The sequence below is a fragment of the Xiphias gladius genome, chromosome 16 (genome assembly GCF_016859285.1).
Source record: "Xiphias gladius isolate SHS-SW01 ecotype Sanya breed wild chromosome 16, ASM1685928v1, whole genome shotgun sequence".
Lineage (NCBI taxonomy): Eukaryota > Metazoa > Chordata > Actinopteri > Istiophoriformes > Xiphiidae > Xiphias > Xiphias gladius.
In genome coordinates, this window is record NC_053415.1 from 13,645,116 (window position 1) to 13,665,549 (window position 20,434).

The window sequence follows — 20,434 nt, forward strand, 5'->3', positions numbered from 1 at the left end:
ACTTCTTTTTGCTTGATTAAAGTTAGCATAGGTACATGTGTTTTCTTCTTTCTTTGAGGATCAATTTCATTAATTGCTAGGGACTATATTTAAAAAAATAATAATAATAATAATCACAGAACTTGTATTTTGCAGGATTCGGGACGGGATAAACTGTTGGCATCATATCACTCTCTCACTTCTCCCTTAATCCTTACTCTTTTCACCAATTCCTTCTTAATTTGTTTCCTTTTCCTCTGTTCTTCCTTCAGTCTTTCAAGGAAGGATAGAACCAAATTCATCAAACCAAAATAAACTTTCATCAAACTTGATCAAACTACAGGAGGCAAAGCAAGGCTGATAAACAGGAAGGTGAAGCTAAAACAAAGCAATCAGAGGCAGAGACTGCTGCACAGATGAACAATGTACATCGACTTAAGAATATGAGCAGAGTCACAAAACTTTTCAACACCACCATTTACTATACCCTGATAAACAAAGAGCTGTTTTCAGGCTCAAGTCATTTGAAAAAATTGACAAATCAATCATACTGATCAGACCTGATCTGATGATGTTAAAGAAAATATCTTTGACCATTCCTGAAACCATTCACTCATTATTTATCATTCATTTATACAATGCTGGTTTAATTACTTGGGTCAATATTAGGAACGTGAAATCAATATACCCCAACCATTTGGAAACCAAAAGCAATAGCTGGCTATAAGTTGCCAACCTGGCAACTCTTTCTAAAAACTTACTGTGGCCCTTGTAAATAACCTGGAGGTTACTGATAACTGCTATAATAAATCTTTCAGGGCTTCTACGACACCCCCACATGAAAGGGAGAGTGCTCAGCTTTAGAAATGATGGGATTTGTGTGTGGGGCCATGCTCATTTTGCCATTGCTGTTCCAACTCAGCTTGTGTACACTGCTGCAGATGACCTGTCTCTTTCCAGGGTCAGTAACGTGAAGAGTAGGAGACTTTTCCTCTACTGCAGATCAAGGGGTGGCTGTGTACATGTCATGAATATCATGGCACAATTTCAGCATTCTTTGCTTCATTAAAGTTAACTGAGCAGTTCCACACTCCCACTTGTAAGACACTGCTAAATGTTGAAAGAGTGGAGAAGTACCTTGGTTGGATACACCCGAGATAAATGTGAGCACACAACCTTCCAGAAGAGTATCCCTGATCACTGAACTACATCTGATTAGCCAACGATTCAACATTACAAAATAAATTCTTGCTAAAAGATATTTCACTCACAACAGTACTTTTGTTTCATTTCGAGTTTGTCTGCTTTGAAACTGTGTTAGTTTAGTGTGAGATCCAAGTGCAATTGTCCTCATGCCATTCACTGTGTGGAAAAATTGTTTCATGATAAAATAACTCATTAATTCAGTTCTACTCTACAATGGAGCATGTACAACAGAAAAGTTAAAAAAAATATACTTCACTTGCAAGACTGCATGTGAACTCTCTCCTAATTTGGCAGCGAGTATTGCAGTCAAAAAAAAACCACGTCACACTTTCTGACGGAGTAGAGCTCAGACTGAAAGGAACTGAATTTGATATACCCTCAACTTCTGTCTTGGGGCAACAATTTAATTTTTAATACCAGCCAAGAAACATCTGTATAAAGTTACTATAAGCGGAGTAGCCAAAGTTAAATTTTAAAACAAACCCAAATAATATCTCCAACCCTACCAATTACCCCTGTTTAGCTCACAGTAATTTATCTTAAAATACCCTATAGTCAAAAAAGTTTTCTTTTCTCCCCCAAGAGATTTAAATATGTTCTGAAGTCTTGACACTCTAATTGTAAGAAAGACAGGAATTAATTAGATACACACAAAATGAGAACAAAGTTTAATGCAGCAGAAACTAATTTTGTAAAGGAGGACTTTGTTAAATCTCAGCCTAATAGGAAAATTCTAATCCTATACCTAAATAATATTTTAAAATGAGGTGTTCTGCTTAGTCCGGCATTTCCATTCATGGGTTACTTTTTCTGATTTTACAAAGTAAACTGGTTTTTCCTATACAAAATCAAAAGAAGCACTTAATAGAAATGGACAATGGGTACCTGATGTAACCAGATACTTACTGTATGAGACTATCCTCAGTTCTGTGACATCACTGCTCTGCACCTGAAACAAGACACAACAACAGTCGGATTTATTGCTTGATTTTAATCGACATGCTCAATCAGCATCTTTCCTATCTGAAAGCTCCATGAAAATGAATTAATATAGACCCGAGGGAAGATGAATTATCCATCCTAAACATCAGCAAAAAAAAAAAAAAAAATTAAACTACTGCTCCTGGAAAAAACACAGGGAAATGGGACATGACAAAAACACTTGGGAGAAATTGGATTATGGTCTGCTGTACAACAAGAGCAGTTATGTAGCTATATAGCTAACATCCAGTGACACTAAGAAACAGCAAACTGTATCAAACAAATGTCTGAAACTTTTTTCTTTTTTTTTTTTAAAAACTCACATACTATAAGTATTAAGGTCTACCCTTTCTACTGTATTCTGCTGGATAATAAAGCAATTTTTGTCCTAATGTTCATCATCTGACAAAACAGCTGTCGTGGTCAAGAGATTTTATAACATAATACACATATGATTGCATGTATAACATGTATACTATTTATGCCTTCATTTTGTTTGGAATGTAAAGAATATTAGGCCTAAACCGGATTCAATCTCTGAATCAACCCTGAATCATTTACATCCTTTCAAGTCTTCATACATCACTGAAATCATCACTCAATCGGAGAGTTTAAGGTGTGTCCACGGCCATAAGAGCACTGAAGTCATGGTCCTGTATAGTAACTGAAATAAATCACAACTATTATGAGGTCTTATCAGTAACAATCACTAAGGTTTCTAACTTCTATATTATCACTTAGCATGAGTATGATATACAGAGAAGTTGTAATTTATCTTACTGTAAAACCACCCAGTTTTCCCCGTTATATTATCTGTACACCACCCCTCTCTAAAAACTGTCCTCTCTGGGGTAATACTATTGGAAAAGGCAAAAACAGCTTGAACAGCTGAAGCCAATGCTGTTAACCTCATAGTCTATTTTAAAAATGGCTGCACGCCAACTAATAGTATCACAGGTGTAAACTTCTCTCTTAACGGTTGAAAATCAGAGGTTTTATTCACATAGTGATGAAAAAAAATTACAGACACTCCACAATCCTCTATTGATATGGAACATTTTAAGATTGTGAACAGGTTATTCTTGAAGCTGACAGTTTATTATTATTATTAACCTTTATATTCCTGTTAAATGTTGATTTCTATTGAATACAATAACAACTTATCTGAGTGGTTAGCTATTGGCCTCAGACTGTTGGTCTAAATGTTTTTCGTATGACTCCTATATAACATGTATGTTGTTTTTGTAGAACCTCAAAAAACTATCAGGCCTGAACATAAACTGAACCATTGTAAAAAAAAAGCCTGACAATCACATGTATTTGGTTAAGATTTTAGAAGATATATAATTTGGACATCACAGGTTAACACATTACTGTTGTGTTAAACTGGTCCTTTTAAATTTTTTAATAACAAAAGGAAAAAAGTTTAAAAGCAAAATGGCTCTGGATTGAAGACCTACCACTTTCATCTGTCATATTTACTGTCTGACATAGGGCTGCTGTTAGGGCCTCTGTATACCTTCTAAATCAGCAATATATTTGAACAGTAAACACTGGATCTCTCATAAATTACAAGTGATGCCTCCACTCTCTCACATCAGTAGCAGCAACACTCGTTTTGCGTCATGTACATGTGGGTCACTGTACAGTTCCATTTGTGTCATTTTGTAGTGTGAATACTAGTGTAATAGAGATTAGCGTCTTCTATACTTGAATGTTTCATTCAATATCAAGAGTAAAAAGGTCATCCTCCAGTCTCAAATAATGGGCTGTTTACAACAAGTCTTTGAACTTCTACAAGGATGAGCCATGTCGCGTTACTCAGCTATCCATCTGTATCTGTGTCATAATTTCACGAAAAGATGACATTGGCCTCACTGCACAGAAAACTGTTTACTAAGTTATAAGTAATAAAAGGTAACCTCTGTACCAACAGCAGGTTCTTTCTTGATAGTCTCATTGGCAGTCCTTGTGAGTCTTCCAGCTTGCTAGTGAGGTCAGGCTTAACATTTTGTTTGTTACGACTGGTCCTGCAGCATCTTAATGTCTTTTCTTCATTTGTTAATACCACCGTCTCAGCTCTAACAAACCAACACTGTCTCTTACTAATTCTGGAAGTTAATTTTCTGATAAAGGCAACATTCAGAGCAAACACAGAAGGCAGTGTGACATTCATAGAGTGCAGCAAAAAGAAAAGTCATGTTGGTTGATGTTGAAAATGGGTGCATTTGCATTTGCCTTCACTGGTGTCCTAAGTTTGTGTCCCAGCTCCTACTAGTAGCAAGTGTAGATATTTTTATTATTTAGCATGACTATGTTTCCCTAAAAACTAACCAGGTTGAGTTTATATGCTCTGCCACATGTACCTTAGTTGCCATGCACAGGTACTTGTGGGATTAGCTAAGTGAAAACATGGGCAATGAACCTTTTATTAATATAGATCCAATATAAACAAACATTCTCTCATATATGTTGAAGAACACCACAAAATTATGTTTTCCTAATTAAAACTTATACAAACTGCTCCATATGAATATAATTTACAGGAGATACTGTCAAACAAAATATCACTGTGGTTTCTGGCCTATGAATGAACAATGCTGGGAGCACCCTCCACAACAAAATTTGAATAATTAAAACCAATATGATCAAAGATCTGTCAAAACCAAAGAACATGCTCTCTCCTCACATTCAGCAAAACTGCAACTTCAATTGAAAAGGTGTGCCTACCTTTTGGTGTGAAGTACCTTGTGGAAATTATAGAGCTAAAACCCTTCAGAGCATTACAATATGTAAAGTCTGCTTATGGATGTAAGACCCATAATGATTAGACAGAGGTCTGTACTTTCAAAATAAGACGATGCACATTTTTTTAAAGTAAGAGACAGACTTGCAGAAGTCTCACTGCATTCCAAGATGCGTGGACACTGCCTGCACTGTGAGGAAAGAATTCAGTCAGTTAGGATCACTAAGCCTTAGATTTCGGCCTTTGCTGAACCCGACATTTTTAAGGATGAATTCCTTTTCTCCAGTCTCTTATCAGGCCAGTGGGTGTTGATTAAAAATTAAATATTTAAAAATGAGGCTGCAGCAGCATGCCTAAAGTGGGAAGTGTTTGTGGCAGCAGTGACCAGATTTTAAATGCATGAGGATCAATAAAAAGAGGGCTGCTGAGGCACAGTCTTTGTGTGAGAGTGGAATGGTTTACAACAGCAACAGTACAAAAGGTCTGTATTACTGTATGTCTCTACCTGACCTGGAATTATGAATATGGAGCTAATTCATCCATGGCCTGCAGCTGGCTTGCCACTCCTGCAGCAAAGGACGCAAATACATACAAAACAGCTAAACAGACCAGACCACTAGCATTTTAAACATCAGCCCCATTATCACAGCAGGGAGACTTCAATCTCAGAAGCTTCATTGCTTCAAATAAAGCACAAGGATAAGCATCTCCAGGCGGAGAGAAAATAGACCAGGAAGATGAGTGAAAAAGAGTAATCACCCTGACATATTCCTAATAATCCACCTCCCTCGTGCTGCTCCCCCCAAGCTCACCCAATCATAAAGTGTCAACACTGACCTACAAAAAAGGGAATCCTGTCAAGCCTTACATGTTTAAAAACATCAATCACAGCAGACAAAGAGGGTGCATTGAATTATACAGCATTAACCTTCAGGGCTTGCATATAAAGACCATAGATTTATTTATGCTTGTGTGTTAAGAGCCTCTGCACTGTTCCTTACAGCAAGCTGGCTGCCAAATTGATGAACCTGCTCAGCCCTCAGCAGGAGTCCAGCATCTTTGATTAATGAGTGCAAACTTGTGGAAAGGGTAAGAATAGAGAGACAGGGTGAAAATGGGTGAAAACACAATTATTAGCAGACCCGATTTTTTTTTCTTCCTTTGGCCCCTTCAAAAGGCCAAAGGAAAGAAGGGCATTTTTAAAAGAACAAAAGAACAACCCTGCATAAAATGGGACCTTCTCATATTCTGTAAGAATATACCAAGAGGTGCATTAAAAGTGTGACAAGCAAGGAATATATTTAATGTGATCCCCACTTGAAATGGTGAGCACTGTGACCAATTCAGCAAAAGAAAAAAACACAGATCTGGTACACCTAACACAGCTTTACAGCCTAGTGGTTCTATAAAGTTATACAATAAATAGTTTGTAACCAAGTGATAGAAATCTGAAAAATGACTGAGCTGAAAATATATATATATATTTTTAATTTGAGTGCTAGGACTTCTACATTTAAATGTGCTGGATTTTAGCAACCGTAAGCACATTTGCTTTTGGAGCCTGGAAGAACAAAACTCTGCAATATTTTTAACTTTCAAATGCCAAGATGCTGACTCTTTTGATTTCTCAATGTTAAAAGCTCGCATTAAGAGCCTAGTACACAGCACTTAAACACTGTTCTCTCTGCAGAGGTTTTCAAGGACACAGGCTCTGAATAAATATGAGGCAAATTTAGTGACCTTCTACCTGTGTTTTGATTCACTGGCAGTTACTAGATGCATGCATAACACATTAAGGTTGTGATCTGATTTATCTCGCTGCCTTGGCTACTGAAGACATTTAAATGATGAACTTCATCAGGAATAATGTTTACCGCCATTTCAGTTAGGCTGTGTGCGCAAAGGGCACACGCTAGTTCATTACTGTCAATTGTATCTGTAAAGACAAATCAGCTCCACTTTGAAGCAAACAAAAGATGCCTGTGAAAGCAAACTAAATGACAGAAGTTAAATTAATACAATCAAATCAAGCTCTATAGTCCAAATTGAACTCTCTGAGACCAGCTGTTCGCAGATCACTGTGCACCACAAACTCCTGTATTAAAATAAGTGTGGTCAACATGACTAAGTTTGAAAGGGCCTTAACACAAGTTCATTTCCAGAGAAAAGATCTTGTCTAACATTGTTTTAACAATCCACAGGCCTGTTTAACAAAAGTAATTTTGACATGTCACAGTAGGAAAATCACAGGTGTAAATAAAATTGACAATGGCTGAATTCCATGCAGTTCCTTCAGTTTCAGGGTCCTGGTATGGTGCATGCTGGTTCACTGTCATGGATTACTGGGACACTTGAATACAACAGAGCTTCTGTTAATGTTAGTTAATAACACCTGTGCGTTTCCTACTATGACAAGTCAATATGTCTGCAAAAAGGGCCTATTGATGTTTCTGTTATCTCAAGCATGGTCTTAAGTAATTTCAGGGGCAATAGGTTGTAACACTTTAGAACTGCCCTTAATTTGCACTTAAAATGTTCAAAAACTCTGTTTTTCTAGTTAGTGTTTCTGTGACATGTGTGCCTGTCCAGCATTGACAGAAAAAGGTACCTTTTGTCTTTCAAATCATTTTTTAAAAAGGTTTCTTGAAATGTAAAGTTAGCACAGTAGGGTCAGCATAAAAACCATAAGGTGCACAGGGAATAAATCAGGGCAATGTTAAAATGCCCCAGTTTCTGCACTGGAAGTTAGGTCTAGTTCGGGCTTGTGGTACCTATTTTATGACAGCCACTACAAGGTTTAAAAACTGAATTTCTAGGGCTAAGCCAAACGTATGACAGGTCATCACAGAAAGATAAAAGTGGTCATATTGCAGTTTTTTTTAACACATCCAATCCATTCTGATATATCACCAGTAAAAATCTCCCCAGAGCTCCAAAACCTATTACATTTGTGTGATTAAAATATTGCTTTCAATTCGAGCTCAACAGAAATTAAGCTCGTATCTTTCAGATCTTTTCTCCTTGAAAGTTTCATAACTTTCGCACAGAAAGCCACTGTTTAAATAGACGGTGCTAATTTATATAGCCCAAGATGGCGATTGCCTTGTTGTTAATATGAAAGCAGAAAAATGGAGGGTATTGTCATAATCTCAAAGGGTAAATTTCAGCCCAGACCGCAGCTGCAGCATTAGCTGCGCTCGCCTTTATGAGGAAGCCACAAAAAGGGAAGATAGCGTGGGGAGACGAGAGCAGCGGGCAGCCCGGCTTTAGCACTGATAACAAATAACATAATGAAAGACGAAGAAGCCAAAACATGAAGGAAGCCCACCTGTATTATATACAGTTGTAGGATTATTTCATGACATAGTTACACGAAGCTTAAAACCACAACAAGCACTAACGTACACAGGCAGCCAGACACTACTTTTTTAAAATTGACTCACAAGAAGCGTGCTCTGATCTTTAAACCTAATATTTTGACAAGCTTACTTATTGCTCATGTTTTCATCGTCCGGCCATTAACGTTTCTGGACATACGTCGGATCCGCAGAGTGGACCAGCTGGCAACAACGGCAAGATCCATGCTGCAAGGTAATGACAAGACTGAGCAGCAAACCTGCCTGTCTGTCTGTGCCAAGTACCGGTGTCGTGTTGACGTTAGTTGCTCAACTCCCGTGTCAGAACACTCTTTTTGTAACCAAGTTACAATTTCTACTTGAAAGCAGTTTCAAGGTAAACAAGGTTAAGATTCGCAACACCCGAAAACGCTGTATGTACTTTGAAATTAACTTTTTTTTTTTCTTAAATCACAGTGTTTAACTCAAGGAGCGGATAGCGCTTCTGTGGCAAGTGTAGGGAAGGATGCCGCTGATTTAGCAAAGGAACGCTAGCTTAGCTGTTAGCCCTGGCGACACCAACCTGTGAAATAACCTTACTGACCGTACGTTAGTCAGTATTAACCAGCGAGATAAGGTTGCAAACTCCCAAAAGGAAATACACGAACAATTAAACTCACCTTATCGTTGAAAATCTGTGTTTTCATTAAAAAAAAAAAAAAAAAAAAAAGCGAAATGTCCAAACAAAAAACTGTATTAATTTACTTCCCGGTTTTGCGCAGTTTGAGGGATGTTGAACGAGCCAACTGGGGATAACCGGTGAGTTAATTGAGTCCGGGTGTGAGTGTGACTGAATGTGTCGGTCCGTAACCGCAGATTGAAGAGACTCTCTCCTCCGGCTCAGTCCAAGCAACTCAAGAGAAGTGACGTCAGCTCAAGGCTTCTACAATGCAAACTTTTGTCCTCAGACCTGCAGCCTGCAAGTGCACCGAGGGACGGCCGGCGTCGGCTCTGCGTCTGAGTGCAGAGCAACCACCAGTGTAGCAAGAGACACCGCGAGTGGACTGAGGATGCGGGCATTGTCGAAAAATGGTACTGCTCAATGAATTGTCATCAAAACAACATTACACTGCTCTCTACTCCTTTCACTACATCAATGCACAAGCCGGAGCATGCGTTCCAGGTGCTTTTGATCTCCATCATATCCCTGGTGAGACAGGGAAAACACAGTCCTGCCTCCAACTATTTTTTTTTTTTTAATTTTCACATGTTTATCTATAACCCTTTACATTGGTTTTTAAAAAGATACCAAGCTATACCAGTCATCATTTTACTGGTGTAAAAATGATTCCTCAATCAAAATAAGTACACAATAAAGTTTAAGGACACACTGCCAAATGCATTTGGTGCTTGACTGTACCGCATACACTCTCATCTTGTTTTGTAATTAATTACCAAAGGAGGCAGGCTCAACAGGTCTTGCTGACGGTGACAGGGAGCATAAACTGTAATGTGAAATCTGAAATGAAAACTGACTGATAAATTGATCATTTACATCATTTTTGAAGATGCGATTGTGCTCTAATAGGTATGGCAGTTCAGTCTTTATTCTCCAGTCGGCTAGGCCACGCAAAATTTGGCTTGCAGCATGGCAAAAACACACAATCAACAAATGCTCCTCCAGCAACAAACACAATGAAAGAGCATTCATGAGAAAAAGTAACATGCAACAGTAATCCAATAAAGAAGAAAAAGCTAAAACTTAAGGTGGGGATGTTAATACAGTGCAACAATGCTGGGAAATAAGGAGGCTACAAATTAGACTGTAAATGAAGGGGATTTTATTCCATATACTTAAAAAATTAATGTTCAGATTTATTTCACCTGGAGGTGGAGAGTCTATGCCTCCATCCTACAAAGAGAAGCTCAAACTCTTTATTTAAGGGGAGGTACCTATCGGTATGAATTATGTTTCCCTCTTGCCAAACTCTTCTATTTTGCCTAATTGTCTGAACGTATGGACTCTTACGGTCCGACAGAGCCAAATGAAGCTTAAAGTGTGTTTTAGAAACTGTCAACAAGACATTCGTGTTAAATAAGTGTGTTATTCAAGACTCCATTTGGCCAAGAACTACCATCTGCCTTTGTTTTCCGATCATTAAGCAAGCATACAGTTGGCCACAGACAACAGAAAAGGGGTGCATTTTATCATTACACTGAGACAAACATTTACAGCACAGTGCAATGGAAGCACTTTGGAAATGCATGAAAATGTGGGCTGATGTAGTGCTGTAGATCCCAAATAACATATAATGTCCTTTCATGGGGGAGGATTAGAACTAAGGTGCTGAGGTTTTCAACTGTAATCAGAAGTGTCACTTGTAATTAAAGTACGTCGGACCAATGCATGATGTGTTTTTAAAAATATGATGCAGTTCTTTCCTAAGGAGAAACAAGACGCTGTGCTTCAGTGTTCAGGGGACAGAGTGGATTCAGTTCAAGGCACTGCACCTTTTGCCACAGCACAGTGCACACGAACTTGAGCTAAATGGATACAGTAATTAAGGCACAAAGGCACTTTGAGTTAAAAAAATCCTTGATCAGCATTTGTGATTTAAAACGGGTTTATTTGCTCGTTACCCGTCCCCTGTGCTCATTGATTGTTCTCCCCCTTTAATTCTGTGTCATTGTAGATGCTGCAGTCACAGGAGCTACTGACTGGACTGAACGAAACACACATCTGGCCGGAGGAGCGCACACGGTGAGGGAGGAAAGAATGATTTGATAAATTCATCAGCCGAGCCACAGGATACCTAGGTTTTTAATTATATTGGACAATCTTCATTAGAGAGAATGAAGAGAATGAATGAATGGAAGAGATAAGAGCAACGCCACTTTCAAAAGCCTTTTCCAAATGTGGTTTTTCATATTTTACAATCAAAATGTCAGCTTACCTTGGTCATTTGTAACATAATAAGTCGCAGTTGATGGCTGCAATGCAAGCAGCGTGCTGGGGGAAGGGCAACCAGTCTGTCCTCTTTAAAGGGACTTTTAAAGAGTCTTGATTAGAAAGTATAATGAGATACCAAAGACACAGCGAAGATGATCTCTCTGGAGACTGATGGAAAACAAATTAAGATGGTGCTTTTGTTTTTAATTATTATTTTTCTATCAGTCCTCAGAAAGCTCAGGATACCCTTAAGGCACAGGACATGGACTCACTGTCATTGATTTTTTCCCCCTGACATATTTAAATAATACAGATTTTAATCATGTCAGCACACAGTGCTCTGATCCTTTAACGCCAGAGCCTCACAGCACTGCGCATGCTGGGAGGCTTTGGTGTTGGAAAATGACATGCATTTGATTTAGAATATGACAGTGTCTGAGCTAAAAACTGGGTGTATTCATCTCTAAAGTTAGAGGCTGTGTGTGCAAGCACATATTTCTGGGTGTGAAATATGCAGCTTAAACACTAATACAACAATTTTTCCCAACAATCCTGAGCTGACCAATCCCAGAACTCTGCCGCACCATGTGAGCCGTCAGATATAAAGATGTGCACTACCGGTCAAAGGTTCACCACATGATGAACACCCCAACTTTTGTTGTTCTCTTAAAAAACCCTCTGTCTGTACAAAGGCAGTGTTGGAACAAACTGTGTTACTACACCCTCTGATGCATTAATAGGACAATACTGGGCTGTAGGAAGCGCAACGCATTTGTGGGAACTTCTGCAGCAGTGTTGGGATGAACTTTCTGAACAATATTAGATTTCCATTGTAGAGAGAAAGTCACGAGGGTGTTTGGCTGCTGAATGAGTCAAAAATTTAAATTGAATTTAGGATTTAAGATTCCATGATTCCTTTTTTTTTTTTTTTTTAAATCTTTATTATTTATTTGTTGTACGCTTTAATTTCAGAGCACACTGACACAATGTAAATTTCAGTCACAACTGGAAAAACTGAGGTGTTCTAAAACGTTTGACTGATGGTGTAAGTCTGTACTCATAATCACACTGTATCTTCTTAGAGTACAGATACAGTTGCCTTTTTGCCATGCATTAATAGGAAATGATAAATTAATGACGTAGCGCAATGATTTTTTTCCCATTTTTTAAGCATTCATTTTACACGTGCAAATTGTAATGTAATTAAGATTAGCTCTGTACAGTAGGTGGTAAAGAAAAAGAAATGTAGTATGCCATGCCATTGACGTAAAATAGAATATACTATAACTAGAATAGCTGAGCAGAGACCAATCATCTAAATAGTGGAGTTTGTTTTCCTCTGTTAATAAGAGCATGTTTTGGGATAGTAAATGGGGGAGAAAAACCTGAGACTTACAGGACATGAGAACCAGATTCTCTAAACTTCTGTGTGCAGACACCTTTCCTAGGAAAGACAGGAACATGAAGGATGGGAAAGACAGGATGAGTGAGAACAGAAATAACAGATCCAGTAGAATCCTGAGAAAGAGAGACATGGAACTGTGGTAAAACCAGAAAGGCTGGAGAGATTCCTCACTGACTCTGGCCTTTGCATTTACACAGGCCTGAGCCAGAACTGTTACCTATGTATTTACAAGTTTAAGATATTGTCAAGTCTATTAGCAAGCGAAGGGGTTGTTTTTTGTTCTGTATTGTATTTTATTGGCACATAACTCGATAATTCACATGCTTGACGAACTTATGTCTTGTGATCTAGCCTGACTCTCATTTTCATTCCATCTATCACACTACTGTATATCATATCATATCTTATTCATGCCATTTTAATTGTCATTCTGGGTCAGCATCGACCTTATCCTGCTCCAAGCAGTGGTGTGGCAGATGTGTGAATGAAATAATTTTGCCATTATTTGAGGGAAAACAGGCCTTTACAGCCTTTGTGATGAGACAACAGCCTCCTATGTAATAATAAAAATACATATATGCCAGTTAAGTAGAAAAGGCATCTAACAAGATAAATCACTTCAGTTGCAATGTGTTTGCAAAAAGAAGCTTTTCGGTGTGCTAGTGTTAGTGTTACAATTAATTACTATAATTATCAATATTGCCTGTGCAGGAAAGCAAATGTAGGAAAACCCCCCTTCTGTTATAACTGGAGACATACAGGACCTAAAGACTTGTCTGTAGCATTACAACAAATTACAGATCAGCAGACCTTATACAGACTGATAATCGGACTGAATTGCCATTTTGTTTCCACTTCATTATTCATTCTTTCATTCGAATCGCTGAAAAAATCCAAGATGAGGGCAGCAACTCAGAGGTCTGGAACCAGGCCAGACTGTGCACACTGTTGTGTGAAGAAAGGAGCGTTTGCAGTCACACTCCAAGATTTCTAAATGCATCATTCTGGGTTCCTTTCAAAGGCTTTTTCAGAACATGCAGCTTTATATCTCTAATAAATGATGCTTTGTTGCATATTCATGAGAGTGAATCATTCTGGTCTTGGGAAAACTGGTGAAGTAGAATTTGAAAAGGAAATGTCCGCTAAAATCAAATCAAGTAAGCAACCTCTTGGGGCCGAATCTTTATTTTTTGACGATAAGAATTTATAGGTGTCACTATTACTCCAGTCTTTACATTGCTGATATACAGTAAACAAATATATAACAGAATCAAAAGCCTCACAGACAGTCCCATTTGGGTTGTTTGGAGACTCATCTTTCACCTCCGCTTGGAGAACAGATAATCTTTGTAGGGCTTAAAATCGGATTCTGTATGTCATCTACTAAGCTGTATTTTCTTTTTATTCAAAGTTATTATCTGCCATGTTTTCAAACCTCATTAATCTGAAGAAATAATGGCCTCTCTGCAGTGTCAGAGAGAAAGGGACTTGGCATAACGTGATTCAGTGTCCCACCTTGTGGCCAAGTCTAGAAATGATCTGGAATGTTTGGGGTGAAGGAGGTTACTGTTGTGGTTCCCACTTAAGATGCCACATGACTAAATGTCTAAATGCCTTTGATAAATCATTTTTAGATGTTTACGACATCTAGAGAAACAACTAACCGAGAAGAGGCATATGCAGCCAAGATTTAAAGAGAATTTGTTGGATTACAGACTTCTTGGAAGTTTTCAAATTAAATGTGCATGAACGGGAAGAGAGAAAAAAAAAAAGGTTTTCCTGCTGACTTCCCTCAGTTGTTTGGACTTGGACCGTGCTGAGATGTCAGCAGAGCCACTGGACATTTTGAGGGAGTGCCACTTTTCAGATGACTGTGATTTAGATATCCTTTCACTAATTAGACTCTATCCCCAATTCTGGTGTTCTAATTTATCTGTTTCTCCTCAATTATGCATTGACAAATATATATTTATATATATATATATATATTTAGCAGGAACGTTCTGTATAGATCACGCAAAACGGAGTGTAGTCGCCCGTTCTTCCCATCTTGCAGATTTTTGACAGCCCTGGACAACCCAAGGCTGGAAGGCAACTTATTACTTTCTGATTACTACTAGAAATACTTGCAGTTTTTGCTTAATAGCACTTTCTGATCGATTCAATTAAAGCAAAAGCAAACCATTTTTATAGTCAAACATACTTTATTATGAAAATACACAAGGGCTCAGATTTTGACAAATTGTCAGATATTGCACAAAAGCATTCATGCTGATTAAAATATATAACAGTATGAAGAAGGTTATTTGCCATAATTTTGCAATAAACCAATCACATAGCCAAATCTTGATTGTCTTTAATAGCACATGATGATTTCTTATTTCCGACACCAAAATCATTACCACTCCCTTCAAAATAAAACAATGACAATGCCAAGATTGGATTTCATAGGGCAGCAAAAGAAAAAACAGAAACAAAACAAAACGCACTGTATCTTTTGAACACTTAACACAAAAATCGCACAAGAACTGAAGATTATTATCATGATAGCCACCTAGACAATTATTCTGGAATTGCAGTTTCATATTTACTGATTGTTTTTGTTAGTCTTACATCTCGTCACAAGAGAGAGGGTGCACAATGCTTTTTATCAACAACAAAAAAAAATGTGTTAAAAAGCATTCAGCCCACACAAACCACTTGACAAAATGCAGGGAAATTGGTCAGGACATCTCTGTGGCGGTAATCATTCAGGGTGGTTTTCCATTTCGATAGGATACCTGGAAAAAAAAGTCTGCTTCATGGACTGTGGAACTCCACCTCATTGGTTACATTTACATATATGTAGTAACGAGGCAATTGCTCACACTCTTACTGGGCTCTCCTTCAGATCAAGCTATTTACATGCGCCCTTGATTGTATGTATAGCAAAGAGCCTGCATTACAAACCCTCCCCAAGAAGGAAGGGTCTGACGAAAACAAGCACTTTGTTGCATTAGTGGAAATGTATAGCATTTTTAGGCTTATTCCATGCTGCAACCTCTGCTGTATTGATTTTTCCAATTAAAAAAAAAAAATCTGTCACTTTCTAAGTCTCCCAACTTAATGGGAATGCAATACTATGTTTTACTCATACATAACCCGTCCCTCTTTTAATAAGCAATAGTTAGTTCCTTTCCATATGAGAGAAAAAAAAACAATGATCCCAAAAGTTATCCATGCAAAATGTAGTGCCTGATCATAACCTGATGTTACATCCAGTGACAGGTGATATGTGCGCCAAGATATAGTTGTTGATGAAAATATACCAATCTGAGAAGTTTACAGACAATTCCAGCGAAGTCTTCGTTAGTGCATATGTCACAAAAGCAGAAGTAGTGAGATATTTATGTGCCACAGTGAAGAGGTTAGTATCAGAGTAAGCATTGTCAGTTTTCTCAGTCAGACTACATTATTCTGAGTCACGACACTGACATGTGTTAACCCAAAAACTGCTTCAGTAACTTTTTGAACAGTCGACTTCTCTTTCGCATGAACACCCACCCAGTGAGAAGGGCCTGGTGCTTCCTATTGTGCAACAGAGAGTCAGTTCTTCTATGGCAAGCTTTCAGTCTCCTCAGCCACCACCAGGCAGGACTGGTCTGTTTCCAGGACTCGGAACGGAGGGTGGTACTCGAACGCCGTGAAGATACTGGAGCCAAGATTGTGCTTCTGTTGCAGGAACCAAATAACTGCTGAGATTCCCATGATAGCCACCACGCTGAGAATGACCAGGGCGGACAGCAGCGCACTGGGCTCTGAGGAAGACAAGTTACAATGCAAGGAAGGTCACTATTGCAAACACAAATTAACAGAGGAATACGTAAAAGAGAGAGCAAAACAGAAAAGAGAAAGCTCAAAGGTCGACTTACTCTGCTTGGCTTCCTCTGCCTCTGAAGGGGGGGGGGGGACAAAAAAAAAAAACATTTTGAAGTAAGTGGACAACAATCCCAACCATATTTTCTGAAGTCACATGGACTCAAATTCTTGCTACATAGTCATAAAGGAGTTATTTTAATAAAAAATTGGATATAACTTCAGCAAATAAATCAACAAGTATAGGATATATTTTGCTTGATCTGCTGCATTAAAAAAAAAAAAAAAAAGATTTAAATCTTACTCTGAACTGTCTCACAGATCACTCCGTTCTCCATCTCATCCAGACAGCTGACCATTTCCCACTTCCCTGTGTCGCTGTGCAGAGCCACACAGGTGTCCAACCGCACGAGGTCTGATGGGGATGAGCTGTCCTCCCAGTTAGTGAAGCTCACAGGTTCCTCGCAAAACCATCTCATTTCTTCACCTGACAAGATACGCCAATCACTACACTAGCATGATGGGCAGCGGGAACACCAACCACCATCACAGATAATGTAAGCCACGTAATGGCGAAATGACGGCGCCCCCTTTTGCTTTGCCTTCGGGTCTTCTTCCCCAAAGTTGTGCCGGGATTTAAAGAGAAGCATAAATCAGTGTTGTCATCTGAGCTTTCAGATGACAACACTGGTTAAGGGTTGGTTAAGGTTAAAATCTTTTCCACCTAGTTACCTCCAGAAAGCTGTAATTAAGATGGTGAGTACGTTTTTCAGTTTTTGATTGTTATCGAGAATCAGATTTTTATCTTATGAATGTTAGCCGGCACGCTTTCACAGTCCTCCGCTCACATGGTACTCACTGTTTGTGTCATAATGCATTCCCAGCCACACGTTGACATTGCCTTTCCACACCTCTGGGCTATAATTAATGACAAAGTCATTCTCCTCAGCACTCTGTACGGTCAAAAGCTCTGCAAAAAGCATAGCAATGTACGGTATGACATCATCATCGCGCGCACACACACATTGAGAACACGGCACATTTGTCATTTTGTCTTTGATGCAAAAATGTGAAAATGTGATGTGAAAATACAATGTCTCGTGTACCAAAGCCTTGGCAGAGGGTTTTTGCTCTGTCAAAAGTATAGCTTTTGATTGTGTCTTCTTTTCCGTGGACAAAGTGGTAACATCTGTCTTGAAAGGGCACCCAGGTGTGTCCATCTGCGGGGCAATCTGAGGAAAGTCATGGGACAGAACATGGTAACGGAAAAGCTTGGGCACCTGACCTATTTGGCTGTTTTTATTTGACTAGGATCATTCAGAGTACACAGGAAGAAAAATGAACAAAAACGCCTTACGAAATGTGACAAACTAACCAACAAGCCAAACCACCGTTTTAGGATGCTGCAACTCTCTCTCTTGATTCTACAACACCCGCTAGACTGTACATGTCCACACTGCCCTGTTGGTTAGTCTCACCTTGTGACCATTGTTCCTCCTCACTGGTACAATTCGTCTGCGCTTGACAAATGGTCTTTTGATTTTCTAGACTGTCCCCCTCAGTGTTTTTTTTTCCCTCTCAACTCCTGCACCTGTTATTTGGGATCAGACGGTTTTCCCTCTTTTTGTCTGTCTCTAGTTGCTTCAAAATCTCCTACAGCTGACGCATGTCGCCAGCTGCCAGTCTGTCTGAGATGTAATACTTTTTCCTGTTAGAGTACCCATTTAAACGACAGCATTGCCAGTCATTGCCCCCCCAAAAAGGAAAAGAAATATTAAATTAAATAAAAGATTTTTTAAAGTAAAAATCTGATCTATATAATGAGATTTCGAGCACACAACTTTTAACTTGGTTACGTTTCGAAGGCAGTGTGTTGATTGCGTGTTGTTTTGGATATGGCAACGGGACTTTTGAACCAACAGAGTCGAAGTTCAGGAAAGCTGGTTTGGCGACTGATAAAATTCCCATGACTTGTGTTCAGTCAAACTCTACTGTCACGAGTCGAGCCCTGCACCGAGTTTAAGGGCGCGGGCCTACACAACGCCACAGCCGGCGGCAGTGACCAACCGCCGCCGCGCCTTGCAACACACACCGCGTTGCTCCGTGTAAAACCGAAAGGCTCGGTTCGAAGTTCCTACCTCCCGTCAAACCTAACTTCAGGTGAAGACACAGCACGAGGACGGAGCGAAACAGCGATCCAAAATGGTGATCCTTCTTCTGCGACCCCATGACAGCGACGAGGGGGGAAAAAGGAAAGGCAAAAAAAACCCAAACCAAAACAAAACAAACCCCCCCCACCGAACTACTTTTTTTTGGTCTGTCGCTCGCCTCAAGTGCCGGGCCAATAGCATTGTGAGCGAAATCCCACCCACCCACGCACGCACGCACGCACGGCACAGCGGCCTGCGCGCCTCCCCGGTCCACACGCTCGCTTCACCTACACTCTGGTTCACAGCAAGTCCACGCCGTCATTTGTTTTTTTATACCGCTGGGACACCAAGACATTAACAAGCGCGGTTTCAACTTCATTATCTGCGATTTTTGCTCCCCAAAATCCAGCACTTCGACAACTGACGCGAATTTATGCAACGGTTACGAAAGGGGGCTTCCGTTTTGTTCCAGCCGCGGTTTGGTATGGAAACAGAAACTTCGCTCCTTCGGGATCGGGTTTAGCAGAATGTGCACACAGGAACCTCTAGATGGCGCCGTACGCACAGTGGTTAAATATTTTGGATCCCACCATTGTTGTACACTAGGTTTTCATCTTTCTACCTTTATTTTGAAATGCCCATCTCATACCCATCCTTGCGCCCTTAATATGCTGTATATAAATAGCCGAAGACACTTTAATTGGTTTATATTAATTTTTAAGTACCACAGTTGATTGTAAGATTTGTAAAGGCAGTGTTTGTTGTAGGGGGGTTGCGGTCAGTTGCGTGATGTTGTGCTGTTGGGTACAACCCCCTGCATCTACTCTGTCATTATTAACATATCTGGTCAGTCAGTCTGTTCCAAGAAATAGTGCTATAATAAGACAACGATCCTGCCTGAATGATCACAATCACTATGTTTTGTAATTACTTTTCAGGACATCAGCGTACAGGACATCCCTCTTCCTAAACTGCAGATATTAGAAGTAGAATGGGCGCAGGATGCTTCCTACCTGAGCAGCCGAGGGAGGGGGAAGCAGTGAGCGTCAAGGGCAGAATGGTTCTTGGATGGGGGGGAAGAGGGGGTTTCAACTCCACTGCTTGTAGGCGCAGGTGGCACAAACACAGACATCTGGAGTGTGAGTTTTGCTCCTCGTCTGGATCTGGTGGCTTCCCGTAGGGTGGCACAACACCCTGCAGGATACCGTGGGGACCCATCTGCCATGGCAAGGCCCGCTCGCAGACGCCCCCGTCCACCCACCCTATGCCATACCTCCTGATACCCATAAGTCACCCGGTTCGGGCCATGCGTGTTGTCAACAATGCCATGTGACAGTGTTGATATAGTCCTTACCAGGTCCTCACCCTCCGGGTTGAAAGCACAGCAATTCATTAACACTGGTAGTCCGTCTCAACAGAGCTAGAGCCTGGTACAACTATCCCAACATCTTGCTCAGAGGAATACAGTGGAAGAAAGCATTTCCTTTATGAGCATCGAGACAAGGCCGAGCTTAAGTGTAGTTGTTATAAGTGCTGACATTAGCATATTTGTTCAGTTGTAGAGGACTAAATCTGTCCGATAGTTATTAAATATGGGATGGGTTTGGTGTGAGCAGAATATCTTGTGATATCTCCTACAGTAAAGAGACACCATACTTTAGAGGAAAGCATCATCTGTCATTTACATCCATACATTTACTCCGTGGCAAATTGTTTGCAGGCAGTTGCAAGAGAAAATAATGTCTCATCGATTCACAGAGTGGATTTCTGAAGCACCGGCTAATTTATGTGCAGTATGTATGTATAGGGGATGGTCACTGTCACGTT

General features: G+C 39.7%; 1 protein-coding gene across 9 annotated transcripts in view; it reads right to left on the bottom strand.

Moving 5' to 3' along the window:
- The window catches only part of LOC120801205 (bromodomain adjacent to zinc finger domain protein 2B-like), a 50,107-nt gene extending 41,436 nt beyond the window's left edge, over positions 1 to 8,671 (bottom strand). For 5 of the 9 annotated variants that reach the window (XR_005709063.1, XM_040147855.1, XM_040147853.1 and 2 more), the window contains exons 1-2: positions 8,402 to 8,671; positions 2,092 to 2,134 (exon numbers count right to left, since the gene is read on the bottom strand). The gene's annotated coding sequence lies outside the window, so the exon portion shown is untranslated. The remainder of the gene's footprint in view (positions 1 to 2,091; positions 2,135 to 8,401) is intronic. The other 4 variants (XM_040147857.1, XM_040147856.1, XM_040147852.1 and 1 more) reach the window with 2 other exon arrangements.
- Between the last annotated feature and the right edge of the window lie 11,763 nt (positions 8,672 to 20,434).